The sequence below is a fragment of the Bos mutus genome, chromosome 9 (genome assembly GCF_027580195.1).
Source record: "Bos mutus isolate GX-2022 chromosome 9, NWIPB_WYAK_1.1, whole genome shotgun sequence".
NCBI classification, from domain to species: Eukaryota; Metazoa; Chordata; class Mammalia; order Artiodactyla; family Bovidae; genus Bos; species Bos mutus.
In genome coordinates this window covers 13465786-13477991 of record NC_091625.1, presented here as the reverse complement: position 1 = coordinate 13477991, position 12206 = coordinate 13465786, and the positions used below count along the sequence as shown (strand labels likewise).

Below are 12206 nucleotides of genomic sequence, written 5' to 3'. Positions count from 1 at the left end.
AGCAACAGTTAGAACTGGACATGGAACAACAGACTGGTTCCAAATTGGGAACAGAATAGGTCAAGGTTGTATATTGTCACCTTGCTTACTTCACTTATATGCAGAGTACATCATGAGAAAAGCTGGGCTGGATGAAGCACAAGCTGGTATCAAGATTGCCAGGAGAAATATCAGTAACCTCAGATATGCAGATGACATCACCCTTATGGCAGAAAGTGAAGAAGAACTAAAGAGCCTCTTGATGAAAGTGAAAGCAGAGAGTGAAAAAGTTGGCTTAAAACTCAACATTCAGAAAACTAAGATCATGGCATCTGGTCCCATCACTTCATGGCAAATAGATGGGGAAACAATGGGAACAGTGACAGACTTTATTTTGGGGGGCTCCAAAATCACTGCAGATGGTGACTGCAGCCATGAAATTAAAAGACACTTGCTCCTTGGAAGAAAAGCTATGATCAACCTAGACAGCATATTAAAAAGCTGAGACATTACTTTGCCAACAGAGGTCCATCTAGTCAAAGCTATGGTTTTTCCAGTAGTCATGTATGGATGTGAGAGTTGAACAATAAAGAAAGCTGAGCACCAAAGAATTGATGCTTTTGAACTGTGGTGTTGTAGAAGACTCTTGAGAATCCCTTGGACTTCAAGGAAATCCAACCAGTCAATCCTAAAGGAAATCAGTCCTGAATATTCATTTGAAGGACTGATGCTGAAGCTGAAACTCCAATACTTTGGCCACCTGCTGGGAAGAACAGACTCAGTTGAAAAGACCCTGATGCTGGGAAAGATTAAAGGCAGGAGGAAGAGGGGATGACAGAGCATGAGATGGTTGGATGGCATCACTGACTCAATGGACAAGAGTTTGAGTAAGCTCTGGGAGTTGGTGATGGACAGGGAGGCCTGGCATACTGCAGTCCGTGTAGTTGCAAAGAGTCGGACACGACTGAGCTACTGAACTGAACTGACTAAAACCACCCACCTTGGCCAGGCAAGATATTAACCCCTTGCATAAGATGTTTCAAAACAGGAATTGTATAGAAGCATCAGTCGCTCAGTGTCCTATTCTTTGTGACCCTGTGGACTGTAGCCCACCAGGCTCCTCTGTCCTTGGATCTCTCCAGGCAAGAATACTGGAGTGGGTTGCCATTCCCTTCTCTAGGGGATCTCCCTGATTTGAACCCAGGTCTCCTGCATTGCAGGCAGATTCTTTACCATCTTAGCCACCAAGGCAGTCCCAGAGGATGGAGCAAGCAGGAATTATTGGTGAGGGCACTATGGTTCCTGGGCTTCTCCCCTCTCCCCTTCCTAGTTTGCTGCTACTGGCACTGACCAGGGACTTGTCCTCATCCCCTCTCCAATGTTCATTACCATAAAGAACAGCTGGTAACCCCCGAAGAGCAAGGACATACAAGCTCAAAATGATGAACAAGGCATCTGAGGAGTATAACATCTGTTTTCTTTTAAGTGAACAAACTAGAAAACATACATCATTTGAAGAAGAATTATTGGAATGAACAGAAATGTTTTAAATTAGGCATGATAGATATTCTTTACGAGATAAGGAATAAAATGAAACAAGAACAGAAAAAAAATTTAAATAGCCCAATGGAAATATTAGACACGAAGATAACGCAGTCAAAATAAAGAACATAGTGGATCAGGGTAGTAACAGGCAGATACTTTAAAGATGAATTGCAAGAAAACTGAGATAAGGCAATTCCCCAAAAGGCAGCAAAAGGATAAAATGTGAAAAGCTTAGAGCTATGAAGACTAAAGTAGAATTAGTAATATCCACATAAAGAGTCTTTAAAGGAGATGGAGGAAAAGCTTTAGACAAAAGTCAACACCCGGTGCTGGCTCTGGCAGCACATATAGTAAAATTGAAATGAAACAGAGATTAGCATGGCCCCACGTGCAAGGATGACACACACTTTTGTGAAGCATTCCACATTAAAACAAAAAAATTCAACACCCCTTTATGAAAAAAGCTTTCCAAAAAGTGGGCATAGAGGGAACATACCTCAACATAGTAAAGGTCGTATATAACAAACCCACAGCAAACATTATTCTCAGCGGTGAAAAACTGAAAACATTTCCTCTAAGATCAGGAACAAGAAAAGGGTGCCCATTCTCACCGCTATTCGATATAGTTTTGAAATTCCTAGTCATGGAAATGAGAGAAGAAAAAGAAGTAAAAAGAACCTAGATTGGAAAAGAAATGAAACTTTCACTGTTTGCAGATGACATGATACTATACATAAAAAACACTTAAGATGCCACCAGAAAATTACAAGACCTAATCAATGAATTTAGTAAAGTCCCAGGATACAAAATTAATACACAGAAATACCTTGCCTTCCTATACAATAACAATGAAAAATCAGAAAAAGAAATTAAGGAAACAATCCCATTCACCATTGCAGCAAAAAGAATAAAATACCTAGGAACAAACCTACCTAATAAACCTGCTGACCTATGTGCTGAAAACTGTAAGACACTAATGAAAGAAAACAAAGAAAGACACAAACAGATGAAGAGATATACCATGTTCTTAGACTGGAAGAATCAGTATTGTGAAAATGACTACTACCCAAAGCAATCTACAGACTTGATGCAATCTCTATCAAATTACCAATGGCATTTTTCATAGAACTAGAGCAAAAAAAAGTTAGAATTTGTATAGAAACACAAAAGGCCCTAAATAGCCAAAGCAATCTTGAGAAAGAAAAAAGACCTGGGAGAATCAACCTTCCTGACTTCAGACAATACTTAAAAAGCTACAGTAATTAAGACAGTATCAGTTCAGTTCAGTTCAGTCGCTCAGTCCTGTCTGACTCTTTGCGACCCTATGAACTGCAGCACGCCAGGCCTCCCTGTCCATCACCAACTCCCGGAGTTCACCCAAACTCATGTGCATCGAGTCAGTGATGCCATCCAGCCATCTCATCCACTGGCATCCCCTTCTCCTCCTGCTCCCAATCCCTCCCAGCATCAGGGTCTTTTCCAATGAATCAACTCTTCTCATGAGGTGGCCAAAGTATTGCAGTTTTAGCCTCAGCGTCAATCCTTCCAAGAAACACCCAGGACTGCTCTCCTTTAGGATGGACTGGTTGGATCTCCTTGCAGTGAAGGGACTCTCAAGAGTCTTATCCAGCACCACAGTTTAAAAGCATCAATTCTTGGCACTAAGCTTTCTTCACAGTCCAACTCTCACATCCATACATGACCACTGGAAAAACCGTAGCTTTGACTAGACAGACCTTTGTTGGCAAAGTAATGTCTCTGCTTTTTAATATACTACCTAGGTTGGTCATAACTTTCCTTCCAAGGAGTAAGTGTCTTTTAATTTCATGGCTGCAATCACCTCTGCAGTGATTTTAGAGCCAAAAAAAATAAAGTCTGACACTGTTTCCACTGTTTCCCCATCTATTTGCCATGAAGTGATGGGACCAGATGCCATGATCTTTGTTTTCTGAATGTTGAACTTTAAGCCAACCTTTTCACTCTCCTCTTTCATCTTCATTAAGAGGCTCTTTAGTTCTACTTCCTTTTCTGCCATAAAGCCATGTCATCTGCATATCTGAGGTTATTGATATTTCTCCCGGCAATCTTGATTCCAGCTTGTGCTTCTTCCAGCCCAGCATTTCTCATGATGTACTCTGCATATAAGTTAAATAAGCAGGGTGACAATATACAGCCTTGACGCCCTCCTTTTCCTATTTAAAATCAGTCTGTTGTTTCATGTCCAGTTCTAATTGTTGCTTCTGGATCTGCATACAGATTTCTCAAAAGGCAGGTCAGGTGGTTTGGTACTCCCATCTCTTTCAGAATTTTCCACAGTTTATTGTGATCCACACAGTCAAAGGCTTTGTCATAGTCAATAAAGCAGAAATAGATGTTTTTCTGGAACTCTTGCTTTTTCCATGATCCAGAGGATGTTGGCAATTTGATCTCTCGTTTCTCTGCCTTTTCTAATACCAGCTTGAATGTCTGGAAGTTCATGGTTCACGTATTGCTAAAGCCTGGCTTGGAGAATTTTGAGCATTACTTTGCTAACATGAGATATGAGTGCAATTGCGTGGTAGTTTGAGCATTCTTTGGCATTGCCTTTCTTTGGGATCGGAATGAAAACTGACCTTTTCCAGTCCTGTGGCCACTGCGGACTTTTCCAAATTTGCTGGCATATTGAGTGCAGCACTTTCACAGAATCATCTTTTAGGATTTGAAATAGCTCAACTGGAATTCCATCACCTCCACTAGCTTTGTTCGTAGTGATGCTTCCTAAGGCCCACTTGACTTCACATTCCAGGATGTCTGGCTCTAGGTGAGTGATCACACTATCGTGATTATCTGGGTCATGAAGATCTTCTTTGTATAGTTCTGTGTATTCTTGCTACCTCTTCTTAATATCTTCTGCTTCCGTTAGGTCCATACCATTTCTGTCCTTTATTGTGCCCATCTTTGCATGAAATGTTCCCTTGGTATCTCTAATTTTCTTGAAGAGATTTCTAGCCTTTCCCATTCTGTTGTTTTCCTCTTTTTCTTTGCACTGATCACTGAGGAAGGCTTTCTTATCTCTCCTTGCTATTCTTTGGAACTCTGCATTCAAATGGGAATATCTTTCCTTTTCTCCTTTGCTTTTTGCTTCGCTTCTTTTCACAGCTATTTGTGAGGCCTCCTCAGACAGTCATTTTGCTTTTTTGCATTTCTTTTCATGGAGATGGTCTTGATCCCTGTCTCCTGTACAATGTCATGAACCTCCATCCATAGTTCATCGGGCACTCTGTCTCTCAGACCTAGTCCCTTAAATCTATTTCTGACTTCCTCTGTATGGAAGAAAGTATGGTACTGCACAAAAATAGAAATATAGATCAATGGAAACAAATATAAATCCCAGAGATAAATGCATGAACCTATGAGCACCTTATCTTTGACAAAGCAGGCAAGAATATACAATAGAGAAAAGACAGCCTCTTCAATAAATGGTACTGGAAAACCGGACAGTGACATGCAAAAAAAAATAATAAAATTAGAGCACTTTCTAACACTTTACACACTGGAGTGGGTGGCCATTGCCTTCTCCAACCTTACACACAAATAAACTCAAAATGCATTTAAAACCTAAATGTAAGGCCAGGAACAATAAGACTCTTGGAGGGAAACATAGGCAGATTACTCTTTGAAGTGAATCGAAGCAAGATTCTCTTTGACCCACCTCCTAAAGTAATGGAAATAGAAACAAAAACAAATAAATGGGACCTAATTAAACTTAAAAGCCTTTTCACAGCAAAGGAAACTATAAACAAGATGAAAGACAACCCTCAGAATGGGAGAAAATAATTGTAAATGAAGCACTATATACAAGAAGTCCATGCAGCTCAATATCAGAAAAACAAATAACCTGATAAAAAAAAATGAGTGGAAAACCTAAACAGACATTTCTCCAAAGACTTACAGATGGCCAACAAACATATGAAAACATACTCAACATCTCTCACTATTAGAGAAATGCAAATCAAAATTACAATGAGGTATTACCTCACACAAGTCAGAATGGCCACCGTTTAAAAATCTACAAACAATAAATACTGGAGGGGATGTGGAGAAAAGGGAACCCTCTGCACTGTTCATAGGGATGGAAACTGAGACAGCCACTATGGAAAACAGTACGGAGATTCCTTAAAAAACTAGGAATAGAACTACCATGCTGCTGCTAAGTCACTTCAGTCATGTCCGATTCGGTGCGACCCCATAGACGGCAGCCCAACAAGCTCCCCCGTCCCTGGGATTCTCCAGGCAAGAACACTGGAATGGGTTGCCATTTCCATATGACCCAGCAAATCCACTACTGGGCATATACCCTGAGGAAACCATAATTCAAAAAGATACATGTACTCTAATGTTCATTGTAGCACCATTTGCAATAGCCAGGACACAGAAGCAAGCTAGATGTCCACTGATAAATGAATGGATAAAGAAGTTGTAGTATTAATATATATATGCAATGGAATATTAGGCATAAATGATATGAATTTGAGTCAGTTGTAGTGAGGTGGATGAACCTACAGCCTGTTATACAGAGTAGAGCAAGTCAGAAAGAGAAAAACAGATATCATATATTGACGAATACACGTGTACTAATGAACCTATTTGCAGGGCAGGAATAGAGACACAGACCTAGCGAACAGACTTGTGGGGAACTGGTGGGATTGCACCTCGGAAGAAAAATAACAAATGCTGAGGGCTATGCTCAGCAGTTGGAAGGGGCTGCTGACTTGCTTCTTTCTTCAGGTGGGAGCATAGAATGGGCTTCACAGCCAGTATGGATCATTGTCTGGGAGACAAAAATGGGCAGAACTGCTGATCAAGCTCCTTGGACAGACAGGGCCACCATCTCAGCTCTACAGATGGACAGAGCCACTGACAGTGATCAATGCTCAGGCCTCACTGCCAGCAGGAATGCAATTCACCACGATCTATAGGCTGATTGCTAGAGGCCCCTCCTTGCTGCTTTTTTCTTTGTAGAGGTCCAGCCCCACCAGTTCCCCGGTGGTCCCTATGAGGCCAGACCAAAATGGGTTTCCTAGGAAGCACAGGGGAAATGGATGTCCACTTTAGGATCCTTGTAGCCCCTGAGAAACCTTGGGCCCATGGTGGGTGGGGGGTGGGGCTTCTCCATGTGGAGCTGTGCCATCCTGCAAGAGGAACAAGGTAATCAAAGTGAAAAATGTTTCTACTGCTCTTCTAATGCAGGCCCTTGTTTCTGTGGTCCATCATACTTAAGTCTCATCCCTGGGCTGTGAGATTTTCACAAAAGTATCTTGTCCATGGACTGTTGCTAGTTCATCTTTCTATGAAGGCAACTCAAGTTGAACATCACCTATTCTACCCTTTTGCTGATGGTCTATGTTTCATTAAAAATATCATAAAATTATTGAAAATACCAACACCCATTCTTACCTGTAGGCAAATCATCCAGCTATACTGTTTTAATGTGATGGGTATTTTAATTGCTTTATATAAAAACTAGCTCTTCAACACAGTCAGCAAAAACAAGACCAGGAGCTGACTGTGGCTCAGATCATGAACTCCTTATTGCAAAATTAAGACTTAAATTGAAGAAATTGGGGAAAACCACTAGACCATTCAGGTACGACCTAAATCAAATCCTTTATGATTTTATAGTGGAACTGAGAAATAGATTCAAAGAACTAGATCTGATAGACAGAGCGCCTGATGAACTATGGATAGAGGTTCATGACATTGTACAGGAGACAGGGAGCAAGACCATCCCCAAGAAAAAGAAATGCAAAAAGCAAAATGGCTGTCAGAGGAGGCCTTACAAATAGCTGTGAAAAGAAGAGAAGTGAAAAGCAAAGGAGAAAAGGAAAGATATTCCCATTTGAACGCAGAGTTCCAAAGAATAGCAAGGAGAGATAAGAAAGCCTTCCTCAGCGATCAATGCAAAGAAATAAAGGAAAAAACACAATGGGAAAGACTAGAGATCACTTCAAGATAATAGAGATATGAAGGGAACGTTTCATGCAAAGATGGGCACAATAAAGGACAGAAATGGTATGGACCTAACAGAAGCAGAAGATATTAGAAGAGGTGGCAAGAATACACAGAAGAACTATACAAAAAAGATCTTCATGACCCAGATAATCACGATAGTGTGATCACTCACCTAGAGCCAGACATCCTGGAATGTGAAGTCAAGTGGGCCTTAGAAAGCATCACTATGAACAAAGCTAGTGGAAGTGATGGAATTCCAGTTGAGCTATTTCAAATCCTGAAAGATGATGCTGTGAAAGTGCTGCACTCAATATGCCAGTAAATTTGGAAAACTCAGCAGTGGCCACAGGACTGGAAAAGGTCAGTTTTCATTCCAATCCCAAAGAAAGGCAATGCCAAGAAATGCTCAAACTACTGCACAATTGCACTCATCTCACACGCTAGTAAAGTAATGCTCAAAATTCTCCAAGCCAGATTTCAGCAATACGTGAACCGTGAACTTCCAGATGTTCAAGCTGGTTTCAGAAAAGGCAGAGAAACGAGAGATCAAATTGCCAACATCCGCTGAATCATAGAAAAAGCAAGAGAGTTCCAGAAAAACATCTATTTCTGCTTTATTGACTATGACAAAGGCTTTGACTGCGTGCAACACAATAAACTGTGGAAAATTCTGAAAGAGATGGGAATACCAGACCACCTGACCTGCCTCTTGAGAAACCTATATGCAGGTCAGGAAGCAACAGACTGGACATGAGCAACAGACTGGTTCCAAATAGGAAAAGGAGTACGTCAAGGCTGTCTATTGTCACCCTGCTTATTTAACTTATATGCAGAATACATTATGGGAAACGCTGGGCTGGATGAAGCACAAGTTGGAATCACAATTGCCCGAAGAAATATCAATAACCTCAGATATGCAGATGGAACCGCCCTTATGGCAGAAAGAGAAATAAAGAGCCTCTTAATGAAGATGAAAGAGGAGAGTGAAAAAGTTGGCTTAAAACTCAACATTCAGAAAACTAAGATCATGGCATCTGGTCCCATCACATTATGGCATCTTGTCCCATCACTTTATGGCAAATAGGTGGGGAAACAGTGGAAACAATGAGAGACTTTATTTTTGAGGGCTCCAAAATCACTGCAGATGGTGATTGCAGCCATGAAATTAAAAGACGCTTACTCCTTGAAAGAAAAGTTATAACCAACCTAGATAGCATATTAAAAAGCAGAGACATTACTTTGCCAACAAAGGTCCATCTAGGCTATGTTTTTTCCATTAGTCATGTATGGATGTGAGAGTTGGACTGTAAAGAAAGCTGAGTGCCAAAGAGTGCTTTTGAACTGTGGTGTTGGAAAAAACTCTGGAGAGTCCCTTGGACTGCAAGGAGATCCAACCAGTCCATCCTAAATGAGATCAGTCCTGGGTGTTCATTGGAAGGACTGATGTTGAAGCTGAAACTCCAATACTTTGGCCACCTGATGGGAAAAACTGACTCATTTGAAAAGACCCTGATGCTGGGAAAGATTGAGGGCAGGAAGAGAAGGGGATGACAGAGGATGAGATGGTTGGATGGTATCACTGACTCAATGGACATGAGTTTGGATAAACTCCAGAAGTTGGTAATGGACAGGGATGCCTGGTGTGCTGCAGTCCATGGGTTCACAAAGAGTCGGACACAACTGACCAACTGAACTGAACTGATCTCTTCAACAACTGTGCGACTCTTGTTCAGTCATGCACTCATGTCCAACTCTTTGTGACCCCATGGACCAGGACTGCCATGCTCCCCCGTCCTTCACCATCTACCAGAGCTTGCTCAAACTCATATCCATTTAGTCAGTGATGTCATCCAACCACCTCATCCTCTGCTGTCCCTTTCTGTTCCTGCCTTCAACCTTTCTCAGCATCAGGGTCTTTCCCAATGAGTCTGCTCTTTGCATCAGGTGACCAAAGTATTGGAGCTTCAGCATCAGTCCTTCCAATGAATATTCAGGATTGATTTCCTTTAGTATTGAGTGGTTTCATCTCCTTGCAGTCCAAGGGACTCTCAAGAGTTTTCCCCAGCACCACAGTTCAAAATCATCAGTTCTTCAGCACTAAGCCTTCTCTATGGTCTAACTCTCACATCCATACATGACTACTGGAAAAAAACATAGCTTTGACTATATGGACCTTTGTCAGCAAAGTAATGTCTCTGCTCTTTAATATGCTGCCTAGGTTTGTCAGTGGCGAAGGCAATGGCAACCCACTCCAGTACTCTTGCCTGGAGAATCCCAGGGACGGTGGAGCCTGGTGGGCTGGCGTCTATGGGGTCCCACAGAGTTGGACACGACTGAAGCGACACAGCAGCAGCAGCAGATTTGTCAGAGCTTTTCTTCCAAGGAGCTAGTGTCTTTTAATTTCATGGCTGCAGTCACCATCTGCAGTGATTTTGGAGCCCAGGAAAATAAAGTCTGTCACTGTTTCCATCGTTTCTCCATCTATTTGCCATCTAAGTGATGTGCAATTCTAGGTAAGTGCAATTACTAACTTTAGACATTTTATTATATAGAAGGGTAGCATACAGCTAACATAGATAAATGAAAAGATTGGCTTGTTATGCTCATTCCACTTATTCCAACTCCACCTACTTTCCATAGGGTAAGATCCAAGGAAATGAAATATGGAAGGGCAATTGAGAGGTGCAGGCTTTGTTTCCAGGCTGAATGTTATAGAGAGATCAGCAGTCCTGACTAGGTCCCTGGAGTGACAATCCTGCTCAGTCTGCTGTGGACTGACCCTGCTCACATTCCAGAAATATTAATCCACTAAAACGCATTCATCACCTTCTACCAAAATGGCTGTGGGAGGCCAAGAAGTGTATAATGTCTGGACTTTTTTCTTTTTATCCTAGTAATTTGGTTTCTAAGTAAAAGAGAAGGCAGTTTGCTAAGAAGTCATTCCATAACAAAGAAGCTTTATAAGTCTATTCACTCTACCCAGCAAAAAAGTGGAGCCTGCACTTAGATTAAATATCAGACCACATCCTGTGTCACATGGAGTGGTATGGAGTAATGCTTGATCGCTGGCACCAAATGATAACTCTTTGGAAAAGAGTCATTCATTTATCTGTTTAGGGGGAGTAATTAAAAAACCTAATGAAGCTAATTCTTCAAGAAAAAAGGCCAAAACCAATATATCCTGCCAGGCATACAAAGATGAATTCCTGATCCACCCTCTACCCACCCTCTACAGACACACACCCACACACACAAACACACACACACACACACCAGTCCATTAAGAAGGCTGTACCAGAACATGCTGCTGGCACAGTCCCCAAGCCACACAGCACACAGCCCCGAAGGCACCAAGGTTTGGGAATGCCAAACCACATCCCAGGATTTTCTAGTTTATTCTCGTTTCTTTCTGCCTTTCAATTGGAGGCCAAAAGAAGAGCACTATTTAGATGGATTATGTTTCTCACTATCACTACCAGGACAAATCAACTCTATCCCTTACCTGGATAGGGGAAAAAATACATTTTTCCCTAAAGCTTATAGGGAGTTTGTGCTCCCTTGTAAAAAAGATGAGGCAAAAATTAGGAAATCCTAATGAGTCAATGGCAATCTTAAGATCAACTTCATTCTCATTCCCTCAAATTTGTTTTTACAAAAATCAAAATAATTTTTACATAAATCTTAAAATGTATGGCATCTTAAATGCCATATATTTATTTGGCAGAAAGAAATCCAAATCAGGAAATTTTACAAATAAGAAGTTTCCATTTTGAGGGGCATGGCCAGGACTTGAACCCACATATTCTGACCACCAGTCAAAAAATTTTTCCACTCTACTATGTTGCTTTTCTAATAATGATGCATACAAATATTTTGAAGACAATTTTTAAAGGAAATCTCATTAAAGTCAGCATGTTTTAATTCACAACCAAATAATTTTGCTGAGTAATTATTTAATAGAACACATCTGTGTCTCCCTGTAAACCCATCAGTGGTATTTACAGCTTTACTTAAATAAACACAGCAGGAATAAATGAAATTAAATAATCAGAATTTCCTGCCTTGGATTTTTACTGTATAAGTCAATTATTTCCATGTATTTAGAAAAAAACGGTTTAATGCTTATTAACAATGAGAAGCTAAGAAAGGTGAAATTTTATTTTCTTAAATATTGAAGGTATATGTTATAGAGAAAGTAGAAGACCTGTTATCTAATAAACATAATTACCTATGTCCAGAGACCCTCCATCTGAATTGGACATCATATCCCATCTTCATTTGTCATGCTGCTATCACAGTTCACACTGATGCCACTGTAAATGTTTTGACAGCAACTTTTTCCACTAAGCATTGTCATTGTTCTGTTTAATCACTGTGGTGGTTTTAAAAAAGAGAAGAAAGGTTTAACTGACTGCATCTACCAATGAAGCATTAGCCTTCCACTATCTTCTATTGCAAATTCTTCTGTGAGCACACTTACCAAACTAGTATCTGTGCCAAGATAATAAACAGATAAAAAGGAAAACAATGGCCTGCAGCTGGGAAGAAGAGCAGAATCAATGTATTATTTGACTTAGAAATATAAGTTCTGATTAAAACAAATGATTTAAAGAAATCTTCAACTTTGGCCACAAATTTCCCAGTATGCTTGGATTTGCCAACTTATGTCATCAACGAGGGTCTAAATTGAA

The 12206-nt window shown here is 40.6% G+C and overlaps 1 non-coding gene across 1 annotated transcript; it reads left to right on the top strand.

Annotated features, from left to right (window-relative positions):
• Positions 1-1850: 1850 nt before the first annotated feature.
• LOC138989293 (U6 spliceosomal RNA) lies at positions 1851-1955 on the top strand. The gene has a single exon (XR_011465530.1). It is a non-coding gene; the product is annotated as a U6 spliceosomal RNA (small nuclear RNA).
• Positions 1956-12206: the final 10251 nt, after the last annotated feature.